Genomic DNA, 19,140 nt, shown 5'->3' with positions numbered 1-19,140 from the left:
GCCAGCTTACCCTCTTCCTCCAACTATTTTACTCCTTCAAAGGAATGCTAATACATTTTCCGGGCACAGCCTGCCTTTCGTAAACCGATGTTGGTTTGAATTTATTCCCTCAGTGTTGTTGAATTGCTTCCACTGTGATTGACTTCAGTGTTTTCCCCACTGTAGATGTCAAGTGAGCAACCATATAATTCCCAGGATCACGCTTCTCATCTTTCCGAAGGATTGAAGTCACATCAGCGGCATTCCACTCCATTGATACCAACCATGAATGATACCGGGACTGAAAGGGTTAACTTATGAGGCCAGCTTGCACAGACTGGGCTTGTACTCCCTTGAGTATAGAAGATTAAGAGGTGATCTAATTGAAGTATTTAAGATGATTAAAGGAGTTAAAAGGGTAGATAAAGATAAACTATTTCCTCTGGTGGGGCTGGGGGAGGGGCATAAACTTAAAATTAGAGCCCGGCCGTTCAGGGGTGATGTCAGGAAGCACTTCTTCACACAGAGCGTAGTGGAAATCTGGAACTCTCTCCCCCAAAAAGCTGTTGAGGCTGGGGGGCAATTGAAAATTTCAAAACTGAGATTGATATGTTTTTGTTAAACAAGGGTATTAAGGGTTACAGAACCAAGGCAGGTAAATGGAGTTAAGTTACAAATCAACCATGATCTAATTGAATGGCGGAACAGGCTCGAGGGGTTGAATAGCCTACTCCTGTTCCTAGGTTAATTATGTGTCCATTTCTCCCACCCTCTATTTTTTCAGTACTCCCTGATTTATTCCTTACCTCGATTAAGTGCTTCTGTTTGTTATTTTCTTAATTCATTCTTGCGATATGGGCATCACTAGCAAGGCCGGCATTTATTGCCCATTACTCGTTGCCCTTGAGAAGCTGGTGGTGGGCCTTCTTCTTGAACTGCTGCGGTCCATATAGTGAATGTGCCCCCACAGTGCTATTGGTTTGGGAGTTCCAGGATTTTGATCCAGCGACGATGAAGGAGCAGTGATATAAGTCCAAGTCAGGATGGTGTGTAGCTTGGAGAGGAACTTGAAGATGATGGTGTTCCCATGAGCCTGCTGCCCTTGTCCTTCTCTGTGGTGGAAATCGTGGGTTTGGGAGGTTCTGTCGCAGAAGCCTTGGAGAGTTGCTGCAGTGCATCTTGTAGATGGTACACACTGCGGCCACGGTACGCCGGTGGTGGAGGGAGTGAATGTTTAAGGTGGTGGATGGGGTGCCAATCAAGCAGACTACGTTGTCCTGGATGGTGTTGAGAGTCTTGAATGTTATTGCGTCCAGACAAGTGCAGAGTATTCCATCACACTTTAATGGCCACTTAATTGTGGAGGTGATTGTGTTCCCATGCGCCTGCTACCCTTGTCTTAGGTGGTAAAGGTCGTGGGTTTGGGAGGCGCTGTCGAAGAAGTTTCATCACTGCTGTGTGCGGTGAAGGTAGACGTAAAAATGCAGTACTTAGCGTGGAGGAAATGGACAAATCATTCGAATGCGCGACCTTTGTCCAAGTGGCCCAGTTTGTGTTCCTTCGGTTAAACAAATCCAGATGGCTGAAAATGCAAGCAGATTTGTAGCTTTTGGCACTGGCTTACCCACCTGGTAGTAGGCAAGTAAGTGAATTTCTCAGCCAGTAACTCATTCACCGAGTGACCCAAGTTGGGCTCTGCATCTTATCCATCAGAAGGCTTCCTGCTGGGGTTTTTTTTTTCCATAATGTGCCTGTGTCCTTAAATTTCCAGAGGTAGAATTAATTTGGAAAAACTATTTTTCTGGGACAGGTAGTAATAAAAAAAATTGTTCCAAGAAGAATATACATATAGTTTTTTAAAGTAGTGAAGTTTTCAAGTGAAACCCAGGAGACCAGAGTCAAGTATTGCTGAGTGTTACTGTGTCATGTTGTCTGCCTGACAGCAGTGGTGTTACTAAAGTTCAGTTGTGATAAGTTAATTCAAACAAAAGTTGACTGAATTTCCAACGGTCTGGATTTCAGCAACATGCAAAAATGAAACTTTCCACCGGAAACAAAGCTGCTTGCTAACTTTACTAGAACTCCGCAGTACTTTTAAGAATCTTTCTGTGCACTTGGAGCTCTCCTGTGGCATTGCTCCCTTTGAGTCAGAGGGTGCAGAGCGTAATGTGTCACTTTAAAAAAAGAACTTGCATTTATATAGTGCCTTTCACGACCTCAGGAAATTCAAAGCTCTTTACAGCCAATGAAGTACTTTTAAAGTGTAGCCACTCTTGTACTGTAGGAAACGTAGCAGCAAATTTGCGCACAGCAAGGTCCCACAAACGGCAATGAGATAAATGACCAGATAATTTGTTTTTGGTGTTGGTTGAGGGATAAGTATTGGCCAGGACACTGGGGAGAACTCCCCTGCTCTTCTTCAAAATAGTGCCATGGGATCTTTTACGTCCGCCTGAGAGGGCAGGCAGGGACCTCGGTTTAATGTCTCATCCGAAAGACGGGACCTCCGACAGTGCAGCACTCCCTCAGTGCAGCACTGGAGTGTCGACCTAGATTCTGTGCTCAAGTAGTCCCCTCCCCTCCCCCGATAACCCAGTTAGTAAATGCACTAGCCAGTGTGGCACCAAAGAATGTGGGCCAAGATAGTCCCTGGTCTGTGCTGAGGTAGCTGAGCTCTACCAGGGCGGGTGGGGGCAATTGGCAGGAACTCCTCTGGTCGCAGGACAGATGAAAAATTATCCCGAGTTCTCGGTGATTCTTCCTGGAAGCTGTGGATATTAGGTGAGGGGCGTCATGAGGAGGAAAATATGGGCACCCATAGTAGGGACTCAGCAGGAAAGAAGATTTGGAGATTGGAGATCTGTTATGGGCTAGACTGCGAGAGATGAAGAAGTTGATGAAAAATCTTTGGACAATGCGATATTTCAGAACTGAATTGCAAATATAACTTTGCCTCTAATCACTGTACTGCACCCCTGTCTCCTTCTCTCAAAGCTCTGTACTTTCTGCAGATGATTAACGTTCCAAGAGCTCATTAAGAACGGTTAGCATTCATTTGCTTATCCCTGCCTGTATAGTGCTTTCTTTCAAGCAGCAGTAGAAAGCGACAAACAGTAAATGCAGTGAGATTTTAAAGAGGATGTTGCAATCATATTGGGCTGTTTTAGGTAAGCTCCCTTTGAACAGCAGCCTGCTTTGAAAACTCATAGGAGTGGAGGAATTACTCGATGAAAGAATACCAAGGTCCATCTAGTTCGTCTTCTGCCGTATTGGTAGTTGCATGATGCATCGACAATGGAGTTGTTGACTAATTACAGCAATCAGTCTCTATCGATTAGTCTACAGCAGACCCAGACATGACATGAGGAAAACCCCCAGTGGTGGAGAGCTTTGGGAACCTTAGGCCACCTGTTCCTCCCAAGCCTGCTACACTCACCACATGTCATGTTTCAAATTACTCATATACTGTATCCCCAAATGTTATTTTCTGAAAGAAATCTATCTAATTTGCATTTGAATGAATCAATACTAACAGCCTCCACCGTCTTCTGTAGGGAGCCTGTTCCATAGATTGACCACTCGCTCACTGAAATATTGGGCTAGATTTTCGGGGAGCCGTCAGGCGGGGTTTCGGGGGGGGGGGGGGAAATCCCGACTTTGGGGGTCCTGAATCCATCCCGCCCAAAACCCCGCCCCACGTAAGTTTCAGGGGCGGCGGGTACCCGCCCCGCACTGGGACCCGCCGAAACCAGGCAGGAAGGGATTAGTGCCAATTAATTGCCTGTTAACAGGTAGTTAACAGGCAGTTTTTAGCCTAATCCCCATTTTGAGGGGTTTCGTGTGGGTTTCCCGACGGCTCCAAACCACGCCAGGTTAGAGCAGGTGGGCCGTCGGGTTGAATGAGTTGGAGGGGTCGCGATGTCGGCGCTCAGGTAAGTGATGGGTGCATGAATGTAAAGGTAAGTGTGTTTGGTGTGTCTAAAGAGTGTGAAGACCTTTTACTTACCTGTACTTACCTTAACAGCCTTTCTTCCTGTAGCCGTCGGGAGCGCAGCACTCAGCCGGAACTGAAAGCTGAACGGCTGCGATCTGTCAAAAGTGACAGCCTTCAGCTTTCAGTGCTGCTGAGATTTCTAAATGAGTCTGCGCAGAAGGACTCATCTTAGAAATCAGACTGTCAGTGTTTGACAGCTTCAAACAGCTGTGAAACACTGATATTTCATCTGTCAAAGAAATCTTGACATGAAATTTCAGTCTGTGACAGCACCTGTTGTCGGGTGGCCCTTAATTGTCCTGCTGAGCCCGCTGGGCGGGCTCAACAAGGTCAATCAAGGGAAAATCGAGCGGATTGGCCGGACGTCAAAGTAGGCGGGTCAAAAACCCAAAAGGGGAAGTCCCGCCGTCTTCCCGACAGGTTCGGGAAAATCGACCCCAATATTGTTTCCGCAGATTAGTTTTGAATTGACCCCCCTTCAAGCACAGGCTGTGTCCTCTGGTTCGACTGTTCTGGACACGGTGAGACAGCTTGTCATGGCCTACATTATCTAGTACTCCTTTTGTGCCTTCCGATTGGCTCAGATGCTCGGTGTATTGTCCCATGTGGGAGGTCCCAGGTTTGGACCCTGCTCAGTTTGCTGATCTCAGTGGGGCGGAAGAATAGGGTTGTCAACCCTCCAGGATTGTCCAAGATTCTCCAGGAATTGCAGATTAATCTCCAGGACACTGCTGCGAGCAACACCCGGGAGAAAAATCATAGCAATAATTGTGGTTTTTTTCATTTCCTTTGAACACTTTCCTTTATTAGTTATAAATATATTGGAAATGGGGGAGAAAGCTGTTTCACTAACGGTCAAGATGAATCCAATTGGGTAACCAAGAGTCTGTTCCCTTTCCAATTGGCCGTGGGAAGTGCAGTGCGCCTGGAGGATGGACCAATGGTGGGAGTGTGGGGGCGGGGCTGGTTCAAGTCAGGCGATCATGTGACGAACCTCCAGGAATACACCCAACCAGAGTTGGCAACCCTGGCGGAAGCGAAGGTGCTATAGTTGGCCTCAGAGCATCCTTGGCTGGGGAGGAGAAATATTATTCAGGGTCCCCAGCCCTGCTAGCTAACCAGTGAGTGGTGCCTGTGGAATGGAATCACAGCCTGAGTTAGAAGAACAGGGTAAAATAACCCCCCCCCTCCCTCCCCCCCAACCCACCAAGAAAAGATCTCCCCTCAAATTGGTTGCTGCGGAAGGTTCACACTGAAAGAGGAACAACTGGTGTGCCTCCCGCAGTGCAACTTTCTCATCCAGCTTTCGGATGAAATATTAAACCGAGGTCCCGTCTGCTCTCTCAGGTGGACGTAAAAGATCCCCAGAATTATCCCCGGTGTCCTGGCCAATATTTATCCCTCAACCAACATAACAAAACCAGATTATCACATTGCTGTTTGTGGGAGCTTGCTGTGCACAAATTGGCTGCCGTGTTTCCTACATTACAACAGTGACTCCACTTCAAAAATACTTATTTGGCTGTAAAGTGCTTTGAGACGTCCGGTGGTCGTGAAGAGCTATACAAATGCAAGTCTTTTTTTTCAAAAGTTTGTTTCTTTTCTTTTTCCAACATCTGATCTTTATCTTTATTTGTTCAGCGGTATATTAAAAAAAAACCTGAGAGTCAGGCACACAGGGGCTGGGTGAGCAATGGCAACTCTGAGCACTTTTTATTTCTGTTCAGAAATGACACACCAAGGCATCACCTCCTGAAACACAAAAAACAAATATTTAGGATTAAGCGGGGGGGGGGGGGGGGGGGGCGGGGGACGAAGCATTAATATTGAAGGGCACGAAAAACAAACTTGTTTTTCTTTCCAAAACTGCAACATTTCCTCTCGGCGTGAGGTCACGGTGATTATAGCCATATGTACGAAGAGCGTGCAGTAAATCACTGGCAGACTGATGGTGTCCAGGGTGATGCAAATGATTCCCTTTTGGTTGGTGCGTTTAGAAGGGTGCAGGGTGATGGAACTGAGGTGGTTAAAATGGTAAAGAGATTTGACAGGGTAGAGAGAGAGAAACTATTTCCTCTGGCGGGGGAGTCCAGAACAAGGGGGCATAACCTTCAAATTAGAGTCGATTTTTGCACACAAAAGGGTGGTGGAAATCTGGAACTCTCTTCCCTCAATAGGATGATGGAACAATTGAAATATTCAAGATTTGAGATCAATAGATTTTTGTTAGGTATGGGTATCAAGGGATATGGAGGCAAATAAATAGAGCTTAGGACAAGATCAGCCATGTTCTGATAGGATGGCGGAACAGGCTGGAGGGGCTGAATTACCAACACCTGTTCCTAGTTGTGTAGAGTAAAGCTTGAAGTGACGATTATATTATTTCTTGGCTTGTGCGCACAGCCTGGTACAACATAGAATTGTGCAGGTAAGTTTGAATCCACAACAGGAACCTTTTACTGTCTTAACATCCCAATTTGCAAAACCCCAAGTATAAATACGTGATAGGATTTGTGACCCTGCTGAGGAGTTGTAACAGGGAGCAATGGGAAGTGTTTTTGGCAGCGGGAAGCCTTTCCATTTTGCCTCCTGCTGACGTCCGTTTCATAGAATCATAGAATGATACAGCATAGAAGCAGGCCATTCGGCCCTCTATGCCTGTACCGGCTCTTTGGTCGAGCTATCCAATTAATCCCACTCCCCTGCTTTTTCCTCACAGCCCTGTAAATATTTTCCCTTCAAGTACTTATCCAATTCTTTTTTGAATGTTTCCATTGAATCTGCTCCCACAGCCCTTTCAGGCAGCACATTCTCGATTCCACATTCCCGATTCCAGTTTGGCTGGGATTCTTTTCTTAAGCTGCTGCTGCTTATGGAGCTGTGTCTTTAAGCCGAAGAATCGGGCGCACTTTAGACAGCCGCTCACATCCTTCTGACTGCTTCGGCTGTCCTTCATGAACCATCAGACTAACCTTTGCAATGCTACCGAGCGCTGGAAAAAAACTCTGTTGCATTTACCCTGGCATAAAGTTGAACCGATGAACACGGCAGGATACGGCAGCAGAAGTGCACCTGTGTTGCATTTTTGCAATGCAGCTGTGACTCGGAACAAGTCCCTTGTAACAAATCAGGGGAGCAGGCAGGAGAGTGGGATAAGACTAGGTGGCTTACACAGAGAAAAACACCAGCCTAGACTTAATGGGTCGAATGGCCTCTTTCTGTGTTGGAATTCAATAAGTAAATGTTGCTGTGATGGAAATATATAGGGGGAAAAATTCAGTTGCTTTCGGGGTGCAAAGCAACTAGCGCCCGGGCGTGGTGCTGCCAACGCCTCCCGCGAAATTCAGCGGGAGGTTATCGGCGGCGGTAACCGTTAGCTCGCCACATCGCCGGTGATGACATAATCGCCGTGCGCAGCGCCCTGCTCACGCCCCGGCCGCGATCTTCGGTACCGCCCCCTGACTTACCGCCGGACACTATGTCCGACGGGGTCAGGGAGGCCTACCTGCGGCCGAGGCGGCGCCAAGTAAAAGCGAGGTGCTGGGCGGTCATTTTTGTTGCTGGCCGCCTACCAGCACCTGCCTCCGTTGCCATCCCCGGCCACCTCAGCAGCCCCCCCGCCGACTGCCGGTTGCGCGCCGTGAGCCCGGCACTTCTCTTGAGTGCTAGGCCCCACCCCTCCCCTCCCTCTGTCTCTTTTGCTTGTACTTTTGCTGTGAGTTTCTAAGGAAGAGGCAGAATCTTTACTAAAGTACCTTGTCTCATGCCTGTGCCGGCTCTTTGAAAGAGCTATGCCATTGGTCCCACTCCCCCTGCTCTTCCCCCATAGCCCTGCAAATTTTTCCTTTTCAAGTATATATCTAATTTCCTTTTGAAAGTCACTATTGAATTTGCTTCCACCACCCTTTCAGACAGTGCATTCCAGATCATCATAACAACTCGCTGCATATGCCAGCCTCTCCCACCTTGCACCCTTCATAAACTTCAACTCATCCGAAACTCTGCTGCCCGTATCTTAATTCACACTAAGTCCCGTTCACCCATCACATCTGTGCTCGCTGACTTACATTGGCCCACAGTCCATCAACGCCTCAATTTTTAAATTCTCATCCTTGTTTTCAAATCTCTCCATGGCCCGTGCTCTTCCTATCTCTGTAACCTCCTCCAGCCCTACAACCCTCCAAGATATCTGCGCTCCTCCAATTCTGACTGCCCTATTTTCATTGCCCCACCATTGGCGGCGGTGCCTTCACCGACCTAGGCCCCAAGCTTCGGAATTTCCTCCCTAACCTCTCCGCCTCTCCTCCTTTAAGACGCTCATAAAAACCAACCTCTTTGACCAAGCTTTTGGTCACCTGCCCTAATACCTCCTTTTGTGGCTCAGTGTCAAGTTTTGTTTGATAACGAGCCTGTGAAGCACCTTGGGACGTTTTACTATGCTAAAGGCGCTGTATAAATGCAAGTTGTTGTTGCATCACCATTTTTTTTTTTACCAGAGCTAAACGTTTCTACTCACCAGTGAGTAACGATGCAGTCGTCAAAACAGGAAAAAATAAATAAGAAGAAACAAAATAATGCAGGACTGGGAAATATTTTTCAAGCCACATTCAGTAAATTTCATATCCTATAACTTGTTGTCATTTCTCGCTGTTTCAGTCGGTAGTTTTTCATACTGTTTGTGGGGGTGTGGAACGAAACTTTCCTTTCCAATAAAAATTCTACCCACAAATTTCTCGTATAACCACTCAGCATTTTCCCTCAAAAAGTATTCTTTACTGTAGCTACTGTTTTTTAAGCCCTTGAGAATTGAATTTCCTTCACAGGCTTTCAATAAATGCACATGTTTTCAATTACGCAGCATCTGCAAAAAAAAAAAGAATTTCAGTAAATTCCTCTGATTCAATATTGTTAAAAGCAAAATAGGGGACATTTGTAGAATCCCATAACAACGGCAACAACTTGCATTTATATAGCGCCATTAACATAGTAAAACGTCCCATGGCACTTCACAGGAGCGATTATCAGACAAAATTTGACATTGAGCCACATAAGGAGATATTAGGACAGGTGACCAAAAACTTGGTCAAAGAGGTAGGTTTTACAGAACGTCATAAAGGAGGAGACAGAGGTAGAGAGGAGGAGAGGTTTAGGGAGGGAATTCCAGAGCTTAGGGCCCAGGCAGCTGAAGGCACGGCCGTCAATGGTGGAGCAATGAAAATCGGGGATGTGCAAGAAGCCAGTCATTGGCAGGGTCCTCAAAGCAAGCTTCGAAAATGACAACCTTGCAGTTTTTAAGTTTTGTTGCAAACGCTTTGGATGGGTTTTCTATAAAAAGAGCTCAGAATGTAAAGTGGGCCTTGGGAAAGTTGTCACGTAGCGCTTTAAGCATCAGCGCAGATTTTAAGTTCAAGGTGAAGTCGGGAGAGGTGCCGTAGCCTTGGTCAGCCCCCCCATCGGGAGCACTCAGTTTTGGGCACCGAACCCCAGGAAGGATATATTGGCCTTGGAAGGGGTACAGTGCAGATTCACCAGAATGATACCAGGGCTTAAAGGGTTAAATTAAAAGGGCCCGGTTTCATAAACTTATCTTGTATTGCTTTGAGTTTAGAAGGTTGAAAGGCGATCTAATCAAGTTGTTCAAAAAGATAAAAGGATTGGATTGGCTAGATACAGAGAAACTACTTCCTCTGGTGGGGGTGGGAGCCCATAACAAGGGGGCATAATTTAAAATTAGAGCTCGGCCTTTTAGGAATGAAATCAGGTAGCACTTTTTCACACAAAAGATAATGGAAATCTGGAACTCGCTCCCCCTAAAAGCTGTGTATGCTGGGGTCAATTGAAATTTTCAAGACTGAGATCGATAGAATTGGAAATGGAATTGGTGCAAATCAGCGAATGGTCTAATTGAACGACGGAACACGTTAGAGGGGCTGAATGTCCTGCTCCTGTTCCTAATGTTCCTGTGTCCATTGTGGAACGAGGCAGAAGTTGCCAACTATTGTATCACTGCGCAAAAGTGTATCCCTTTTTAGTAGAAGAGGTGACAAATAAAACCAAATATTCCAGGAAATAAATGGGGTAATAATTCCTTCACGAGTAGCGACATCTAAATGAGTTTGTGACGATTTCTTCTACCCGAGAAAATTCTCAAACTTGTTTTGAAGAAGTCTTTACAAATGCATTAAGAGTACTTCTTACCATGCGATTGTTGAGCTGTAGTTATACTGACACCTTTACATTGATGTTGAGTGGTTTCGGTACACATCAGTGCAAAAGTAGCAGTGTCACTCAGGTGACATTTATTACTAATCCCTGCTTACCTCGAGGGTATTAAGAGTCAACCACATAGTGTGGGGCCTAGACCAGAAAGGATAGCGGTAGCAAGTTCCCATCCCAAATTGAGAATGCTCCATTCCCCAGCACTGACATCTCTCGCCTAGAGGAGCACAAAATTCTTAACAACATAAAAAAGAGGAGGAACTGGATGACACGCCCATTAGCACGATCTAAGCTCCCTGCAAAACATGACTCTTCTCAACACGAGTTGCTTTTGACCTCAGCTGGAGTATTGTGTCCAATTTTGGGCACCTCACTTCAGCAAAGATGGCAAGGCCTTGGAGAGGGTGCAGAGGAGATTGGACAACTCTTTCAGAGAGCTGGTATAGGCACGATGGGCTGAATGACCTCCTTCTGTACTGTAAGATTCTATGATTCGATGAACTTCAATTTGCCATCGCTGGCACTAGGCACGGGCCTCAGTTCTATCACATGGATATAGGTCGGTCCCGTTGCCCACAGCAAGAGTTCCCTGGAAATTGTTCCCCACTGTGCATTTGTGTTTTACCCTGGCTTGAAGATGCTGCATGAATCTACGCCCAGATTGTTGTTGTTGAAACTCAGCAGTGAGTCAGACCTGTGTTTTAAAATCGCAGCCGATGACGTGCCGAATCTGAGTGGTTTCATTTGGAGCCGATTACTATCTCCGTGAGGGCATTCAGCGTTACAAGTAAAGTTACTCTAGCCTTTCAAAGTACACCACCTGGGAGGGGAATTAGATGAACACTTGAAGCAGACAATTAATCCAAGGAGCGCAGGCAATAAGAACATAAGAAATAGGAGCAGGAGTTGGTCATACGGCCCCTCGAGCCTGCTCTACCATTCAATATCATGGTTGATCTTCTACCTCAACTCAACTTTCCCGCCCTATCCCTATGTCCCTTGATTTCCTTAGTGTCCAAAAATCTATTGAGCTCAGTCTTGAATATACTCAACGACTGAGCATCCACAGTCCTCTGGGGTAGTTTCACAACCTTCTGAGTGAAGAATTTCTCCTCGTCTCAGTCCTTATGCTAAGACTGTGACCCCTAGTTCTAGACTCTCCAGCCAGGAGAAACAGCCTCTCAGCATCTACCCTATCTAAGAATTTTATACGTTTCAATGAGATCACCTCTCATTCTTCTAAACTCCAGAGAGTATAGGCCTAGTCTACTCAATCTCTCCTCATAGGACAACCCTCTCATCCCAGGAATCAATCTAGTGATTACACCCCTCTAAAGAAAGTATATCCTTCCTTAAGTAAGGAGACCAAAACTGTACATAGTACTCCAGGTGTGATCTCGTCAAAAAGCCCTATATATAATTGCAGCTAGACTGCCTTACTCTTATACTCCAACTCGCTTGCAATAAAGGCCAACATACCATTTGCCGCCTTAATTGCTTGCTTGTACCTGCATGTTAACTTTCTGTGATTTGTGTACAAGGACACCCAAATCCCTCTGAATGAGCAAGGATTAGAGTAGATAGCTCCAGTATGGAGCCAGCGCTGACACAGGCTGTGGTTTCTGTGATCATTACTGTGTTGTGCTGTTTTCTCTGTGGCTTTGGCAGTGCCAGTCAACTGGCGGTAGTTACCACGAGCGTCGCCCTCGAAGAGAGTTCTCAGGAGCTGGTGAATCACTCGCAGGAACATCAGGTCACGGCTTATTTTCGAACACTTTTTTTTCTAGTAACGTTTATAATCACTGAACAATAACATAGAAGATAATTTGGTAAAACAGTTACTTTTTTAAAATTTATGTGGATGTGGGCAGCACTGCATTTATTGTCCAACCCGCGTTGCCCTGAGGGCATTGAGACCGTGTAATGTGGAACTGGACTCGCAAGCAGGCCAGACCGTAACAATCCTCCAGTTGGGTTTTCACAACAATCCAGCAGCTTTGGGGAAGAGAGCAGGAATATGGTATTGAGATAGAGGATCAGCCATGATCATATTGAATGGCGGAGCAGGCTCCAAGGGCCGAATGGCCTACTCCCGCTCCTATTTTTCTATGTTTCTATGTAAAATGAGAGCTAGGTCATTCAGGGGTGCTGTCAGGAAGCACTTCCTTCACACAAAGGGTGGTGGAAATCTGGAACTCTCTCAAAAAGCTGTTGAGGCTGGGGGTCAATTGAAAATGTCAAAACTGAGATTGATAGATTCTTGTTAGGCAAGGGTATTAAGGGTTATGGAACCAAGGCGGGTAAATGGAGTTATGATACAGATCAGCCATGATCTAATTGAATGGCTCGAGGGGCTGAATGGCCTACTCTAGTTCCTGTGATTTGTTGCTAGTGAGAGGTATCAAAACACTAATCCAGTATTATAACCACTCGGCCACTGTACTAATGTAGCAAAGCACCCTAAAGTGCTTCACAACTGGGGATTAGTCAACTTCCCTGGTCTTTACCTTAGAATCCTAGAATCTTACAGCATAGGAGGGGGCCATGCAGCCCACTGTGCTTGGGCCGACTCTTTGAAAGAGGTGTCCAATTTAGACCCACACGCCAGCTTTCTCCCAATAACCCTGCTAATTAGTTCTCTTCAAATACGTGTCTGCCTTCTCAGACTCCTTCCCAATGGACATCCCTTGAACAATATGAAGCTCTCTAATTTGCCTAGATAACAGCAGTAACTACACCTCATTGGTTGTGAAGTGCTTTGGGATGTCTGAGAATGTGAACGGATGCTAGAGAAACGTTAACTCTTTCTTTCTATTCTAATTTGTAAAGCAAGTTTATATTAAAAAAATATTAAACTATAAACCGATAAATTACCCCTCTTGTCCTCTCCGGTTTTCTTCATTCCTCTTCTGCAGACGCTGAGCAAAATTTTCCTCTTCAGACTCCAAGCACAGGAGCATGTCGAGGATTGAACTGTTTGTCATAAAGGTGAGAATTCCTGAGTGGCGTGAGTCCGAACTTGTGATAAACGCTTCCGCCTCACCAAGCTCTTACACCCAGAGTGCAGTTCCACTGATTCTGTAACTCAACGACAACAGCAAGAACTTGCATTTATATAGCGCCTTTAATGTAGTAACACGTCCCACGGCACTTCACAGGAGCGATTATCAAACAAAATTTGAGATCAAGCCACATAAGGGGATATTGGGACAGATGATCAAAAGCTTGGTCAATGAGGTCGGTTTTCAGGAGCATCTTAAAGGACAGAGAGGTGGAGAGGTTTAGGGGGGGAATTACAGAGCTTAGGGCTTAGACAGCTGAAGGCACAGCCTCCAATGGTAGAGCAGTGAAAATCAGGGATGCACAAAAGTCCAGAATTGGAGGAGCGCAGAGATCTCAGAGGGTTGTAGGGCTGGAGGAGGTTAGAGAGATCGGGAGGGGCGAGGCCATGGAGGGATTTGAACACCAAGTTGGCATTTTTCATGTGTGACTCCAGATGAATTTCTACCACTCCCACCACCCTGCCCCCCCCCCCAACTTTCCACAGGTTGTTTTTCCAATGGGAAGCATCACAGACAAGCTTTATTATATCCTCGACCAACATCTGAGTACAGCTTTCTAGCAGAAGATAGCGATCAGAAATGGGAACTCAGGCTGATCTTGTTTTTTTTTATCCTCTTCAGACCGGGGTCATGTTTGAACAGTTTTAGCATCCACTGGGATCAGCACAGGCTGGGGATTGGAACGTAGGAACTTCCTACACTAGACTAACAATCCAGTGCAGTACTGAGGGAGTGCTGCGGGAGTGCTGCATTGTCAGGTGGGATTCTGAATGGACGCCCTGTCTGCCTATTCAAGTGGCTGTTAGAGACCCCCATTTGAACGCTGGAACTCTCTCCACCACCGCCGCCCCCCCACCCCACCACCCCCACCCCCCTCCCCCCCCCCCCCCCCGCCAAAAGGATGTGGATGCTTGGTCAAGTGGCTCTTTCAAGACTGAGATCAATGGCTTTTTTGTTTTGTAAGGCTAACAAAGGCTATGGAGCAAAGGAGGGTAAATGGAGTTGAGATGCAGATCAGCCAGGATCTAATTGAATGGTGGAACAGGCTCGAGGGGCTGAATGGCCTCCTCCTGTTCCTGTGGAAGTAGAGCAGGAAGTTCTCCTCGTGTCCTGGCCAATAATCCTCCCTCAACCAATACCATCCAAAATAAAGGTGATTAACTGGTCACTCATCCCATTCCTATTTGAGGGATCTTCCTATGTGCAAAATCACTCACTTCACTTCAAAGTAATTCATTCTGTGTGAAGTGCTTGGCGACCTTTCTGAGAGGCTTAACAATGCATAGAATTACATGGAATTTACAGCACAGAAACAGGCCATTCGGCCCAACTGATCCTCCCACTGTACTTCATCTAACCCTACCAGCATAGGTTTCTATTCCTTTCTCCCTCATGTGTTTATCCAGCTTCCCCTTAAATGCATCTACACTATTCACCTCAACTACTCCCTGTGGTAGCGAGTTGCACATTCTCACCACTCTCTGGGTAAAGAAATTTCTCCTGAATTCCTTATTGGATTTATTAGTGACTATCTTGTATTTATGGCCCCTAGTTTTGGACACCCCCCGCAAGTGGAAACACCTTCTCTACGTCTACCCTATCGAAACCCTTCTTAATTATAAAGACCTCTATCAGCTCACCAATCACACAAAGGGTAGTGTAAATCTGAACGAGTCTCAGTTCCCCACTGGGCAGCCAATTCTCCAACTGAGCCAGTGGGAGAGCCCCACAAACCACAGCTTTATTGCAGTAAATATACCATCTACACTTCACTTTCTCTGATGGCAAGAATCCTGTGTAATTGCTGGTTACTCTGGTTGCCATAGTGTTGCTATGGTGGTGCTGTAACTGTTTGAACTGTTTCCATGTAGATCAGTGGAGTTGCTATGCTGTAGCCACAGGGTTCCATTGAGCTTCGCTGCCACGTAGTGATAATCAGTTGGTGCACCTTCGGCTGGACGATATGATTAGGGACAAACAGCGTGGTTTTTGTTGTTTGACTTGTGCATTTATTTTGTTTGGCAACGCAATGCGAGTACAGTGCGATTCAACTGACCCCCTTTTTCTCTGTCTCCCCCTGAGCCATACGGGGTGCACCTTGAACCCAATGGTGGCCACTCCAACAATCTGCCGTGTGGGGGGGGGTGGAAAACAGAGACCCTGACATTGCGACCTGTAATGCGCGATCAAACGTGGAAACTGGTGACGCAGTTGAGGTAGGGTGTCAGCCGTGGCTCAGCTGGTAGCGCTCTTGCCTTTAAGTTAGAAGGTTGTGGGCTCAACTCCCACTCCAGGGATTTAAGCACATGATCCAGGCTGACACTCCCAGTGCAGTACTGAGGGAGTGCCGCACTGTTGCAGGCGCCGTCTTTCGGATGAGACGCCTGCCCTCTCAGGTGAACATAAAAGACCCCAGGGCACTATTTCGAAGACGTGCAGGAGAGTTCTCCCTGGTGCCCTTGTCAATATTTATCCCTCAACCAACACCTAAAATCAGATTACTTGGTTATTATCACATTGCTGTTTGTGGGACCTTGCTGTGCGCAAATTGACTGCTGCATTTCCTACATTACAACAGTGACTACACTTCAAAAGTACTTCATTGGCTGTAAAGCACTTTGGGGCATCCTGAGGTCATGAAAGGCGCGATATAAACGCAAGTATTTCTTCCTTTCAGGGTTGCTACCTGACTGAATTTGTAGTCCAGTATTTTGATTGGGATTTCTGGAAATTTCTCTTTCTCGAAATAAAAGTCATTTTTTTTCCCTTTTATTTCAACGTCTCGTGATCTGTTGTCAATTAATTTTCATCAGTAGCAAAATAAACATCAAAGGGCAGATTCCCGTCTTCATTGTGCTCAGAGGTTGCTTCGTCAGTGGTCTGCACCTGGAGTAGGTACGTGGAGCAATCCAGGTGCAGCCCCAGCATTACAATGAAAATGAACTGGGAGGGGGTGTACCCGGCCCTCCGTCTCTCTTTACTTCCCCCCAACAGAGGGTCACCTGAAGAGAAGCAGTATTGCACCAACGAGGAAACCCCACAGACCCTCAGGGCAGCCAGAAGATCAAAGCGAGGTCAGCACGATTACGGCACAGTTTGCAGTTCCGTTTTATCTTGTTTACAGTCAATCAAACCGAGAGCCATCTAACTGTCTGTGAATCAACATTTGGATTTCTTGATCCCAATGTGACCAAATTCAAAAAAAAATTTGTCTCGAATATTTATGGATAGGACGGGCCATTTGTTGTGGCAAATGATTTGCCATCAATCGCATCCACTCAGAAACCAAAATGTTCATGGCCCCTGGGACTTGTTATACAAAGTTACGATACTCAGACAGCAAATCGTACCACATGAGGTAAATGTAAAAATTAATTTGATTCGGTGCACTCCTACATGTACGCTGCGCAGTGGAAATATCCAGCGACGGTCATGTCAGCATGCCGAACCTTCGGCGCATTCTAATTTCACAAGCCGAAGAGACTATGCTGCAGCTGTTTCGGGGCAGGTGCTCTCTGCCACCTGAAGTGCCCACGATTAGAATACACCGGACACTGAGTTCATGGGGCAGGTTATCTTGTGAAGGCTTTTGTTTTCCAGCTGTATCAAGTCCAACAAAAAAGGAAACCTCTGGTTCCACACGAGCAAGTCAGCGATTATTTGTAACCCATTACATCAGAATGAGTCATGGGAGGGCCTTCTGGTTTGCTGTCTTTTTATAAACAACCTTGTAACTCTCTCAAGGAGAAGGACTTCCCGGCTGGCTGAGCTTTCCTGAAGACTCGAGGCTACGATAGGGATTGCCGAAGATAATCCAGGCAAATTGCTTCCTAAAGTTGTTGACTCCTCTTAATTCACATTTTTCATGGGGTGGTGGGGGGTGGGGTGAAATAACTATAAGGTAGTCACAGTAGACAGTATTGCAAAAGTTCAATACAAGAAGGCACAGGTTTGAAAATAAGGAATTTAAGAGAAAGAAGGGAGCAGTAAATTGTCAAGAAGACCATGGAAGCGGACGGTATAACCGAGTTAAGCAGATGCATTTCTAGACAGAGTGGGCATTGAAGGGCATGGTGAGTAGATGGGGGTTGCTGGGCAAAAAACCTGCACAGTGAATGTGAAATATGTTCCCAGCTCAGACCTCGACCTTTCCGAAGTGAACTTCACCATATACCATGTAATTAAAGCAAAACATCAAACCTATTGGAGCATAAGGGTGTTGGAAGCAGATTCAGTAGTAACTTTCAAAAAAAATTGGATATATACTTAAATAGGAAACATTTTGCAAGGCTATCGGGAAAGAGAAGACAGGGGGGTGGTAGGACTAATCGGATCGCTCTTTCAGAGAGCCGGCACAGGCACGATGGGCTGAATGGCCTCCTGTGCTGTAGAAACATAGAAACATAGAAGATAGGAGCAGGAGTAGGCCATTCAGCCCCTCGAGCCTGTTCCGCCATTTAATGCGATCATGGCTGATCATCCAAATTCAGTACCCCGTTCCTGCCTTCTCCCCATATCCCTTGATCCCCTTAGCCTTAAGAAATATATCTAACTCCTTCTTGAATATATTTAATGAATTGGCCTCAACTGTCTTCTGTGGTAGAGAATTCCACAGGTTCACCACTCTCTGGGTGAAGAAATTCCTCCTCATCTCTGTCCTAAATGGCTTACCCCTTGTCTTTAGACTGTGACCCCTGGTTCTGGACTCCCCCGCCATCAGGAACAGCCTGTATGATTCAATGATAACATATCCAACTACAATATGTTTGTAATCTGCTGGAATCGTCCTCTTAAGAGTGTAGAACAGGAGTGCTCGAGCTTTTGCTCTTTGGGGGCCGTTTCAGTGCACACCGTGGACCATCGTAGGCCACCTGCACAGTTTAAATCTGTGCCCCCATTAATGTGCACGTACCTCAAGCTGCTGATACGTGCAGATGTTGGGTGCTGTGATTTGGGATTTATCTATCGGTGAGGCGGCAGTGTTAGTAATGTTGCAGCAAATTTCCAGGCCCATGAAATTCAAACCAATGAATGCAAAAAATCAGGCACAAATAAAACTAAAGCATCTTGGACTACATGTGTGGATTGTCAGGTCTTAGAATCATAGAATGGTCACAGCACGGAAGGAGGCCATTCGGACGGTCGAGCCCATGCCGGCTCTCTGCAAGAGCACCTCAGCTGGTCCCAATCCCCCGCCCTTTCCCTGTAGCCCTGCAATTTCTTTCCTTCAGGTACTTATCCAACTCCCCTTTGAAAGATAAGATTGAGTCTGCCTCCGCCACCCTTTCAGGCAGTGCATTCCAGATCTTAACCACTCGCTGCGTAAAAAAGTTTTTTCTTACATCGCCTTTGGTTCTTTTGCCAATCACCTTAAATCTGTGTCCTCTGGTTCTCGACCCTTCTGCCAATGGGAACAGTTTCTCTCTATCTACTCTGTCCAGACCCCTCATGATTTTGAACACCTCTATCAAATCTCTCTCAATCTTCTCTGCTCCAAGGAGACCGACCTCAGCTTCTCCAGTCTATCCACGTAACTGAAGTCCCTCATCCCTGGAATCATTCTCGTAAGTCTTTTCTGCACCTTCACATCCTTCCTAAAGTGTGGTGCCCAGAATTGGACACAGTACTCCAGTTGGGGCCGAACCAGTGTTTTATACAGGTTCATCATAATTTCCACACTTTTGTACTCTATACCTGTATTCATGAAGCCCAGGATCCCGTATGCCTTTTTAACTGCTTTCTCAACCTGCCCTGCCACCTTCAATGATTTGTGTACACATATCCCCAGGGTCTTGTGGGCCATAGTTTGAAGGTCATTAATGTAGGATACTCAGCCACTGTAACTGAGTCAGAAATCTCTTCATCTATTCTCGTGCATCACACCCC

General features: G+C 46.2%; 1 protein-coding gene across 1 annotated transcript in view; it reads left to right on the top strand.

Annotated features, from left to right (window-relative positions):
- Window positions 1-19,140, top strand: part of LOC147103336 (transcription factor HIVEP3-like) — a 492,205-nt gene that overhangs the window by 317,320 nt on the left and 155,745 nt on the right. The gene's annotated exons all lie outside the window — the stretch shown is intronic.

This window comes from Somniosus microcephalus, chromosome 20 (assembly GCF_052327205.1).
Source record: "Somniosus microcephalus isolate GS21.2 chromosome 20, FLI_Smic_1.0, whole genome shotgun sequence".
Classification (NCBI taxonomy): Eukaryota; Metazoa; Chordata; class Chondrichthyes; order Squaliformes; family Somniosidae; genus Somniosus; species Somniosus microcephalus.
This window is presented reverse-complemented; position numbering and strand designations above follow the sequence as displayed.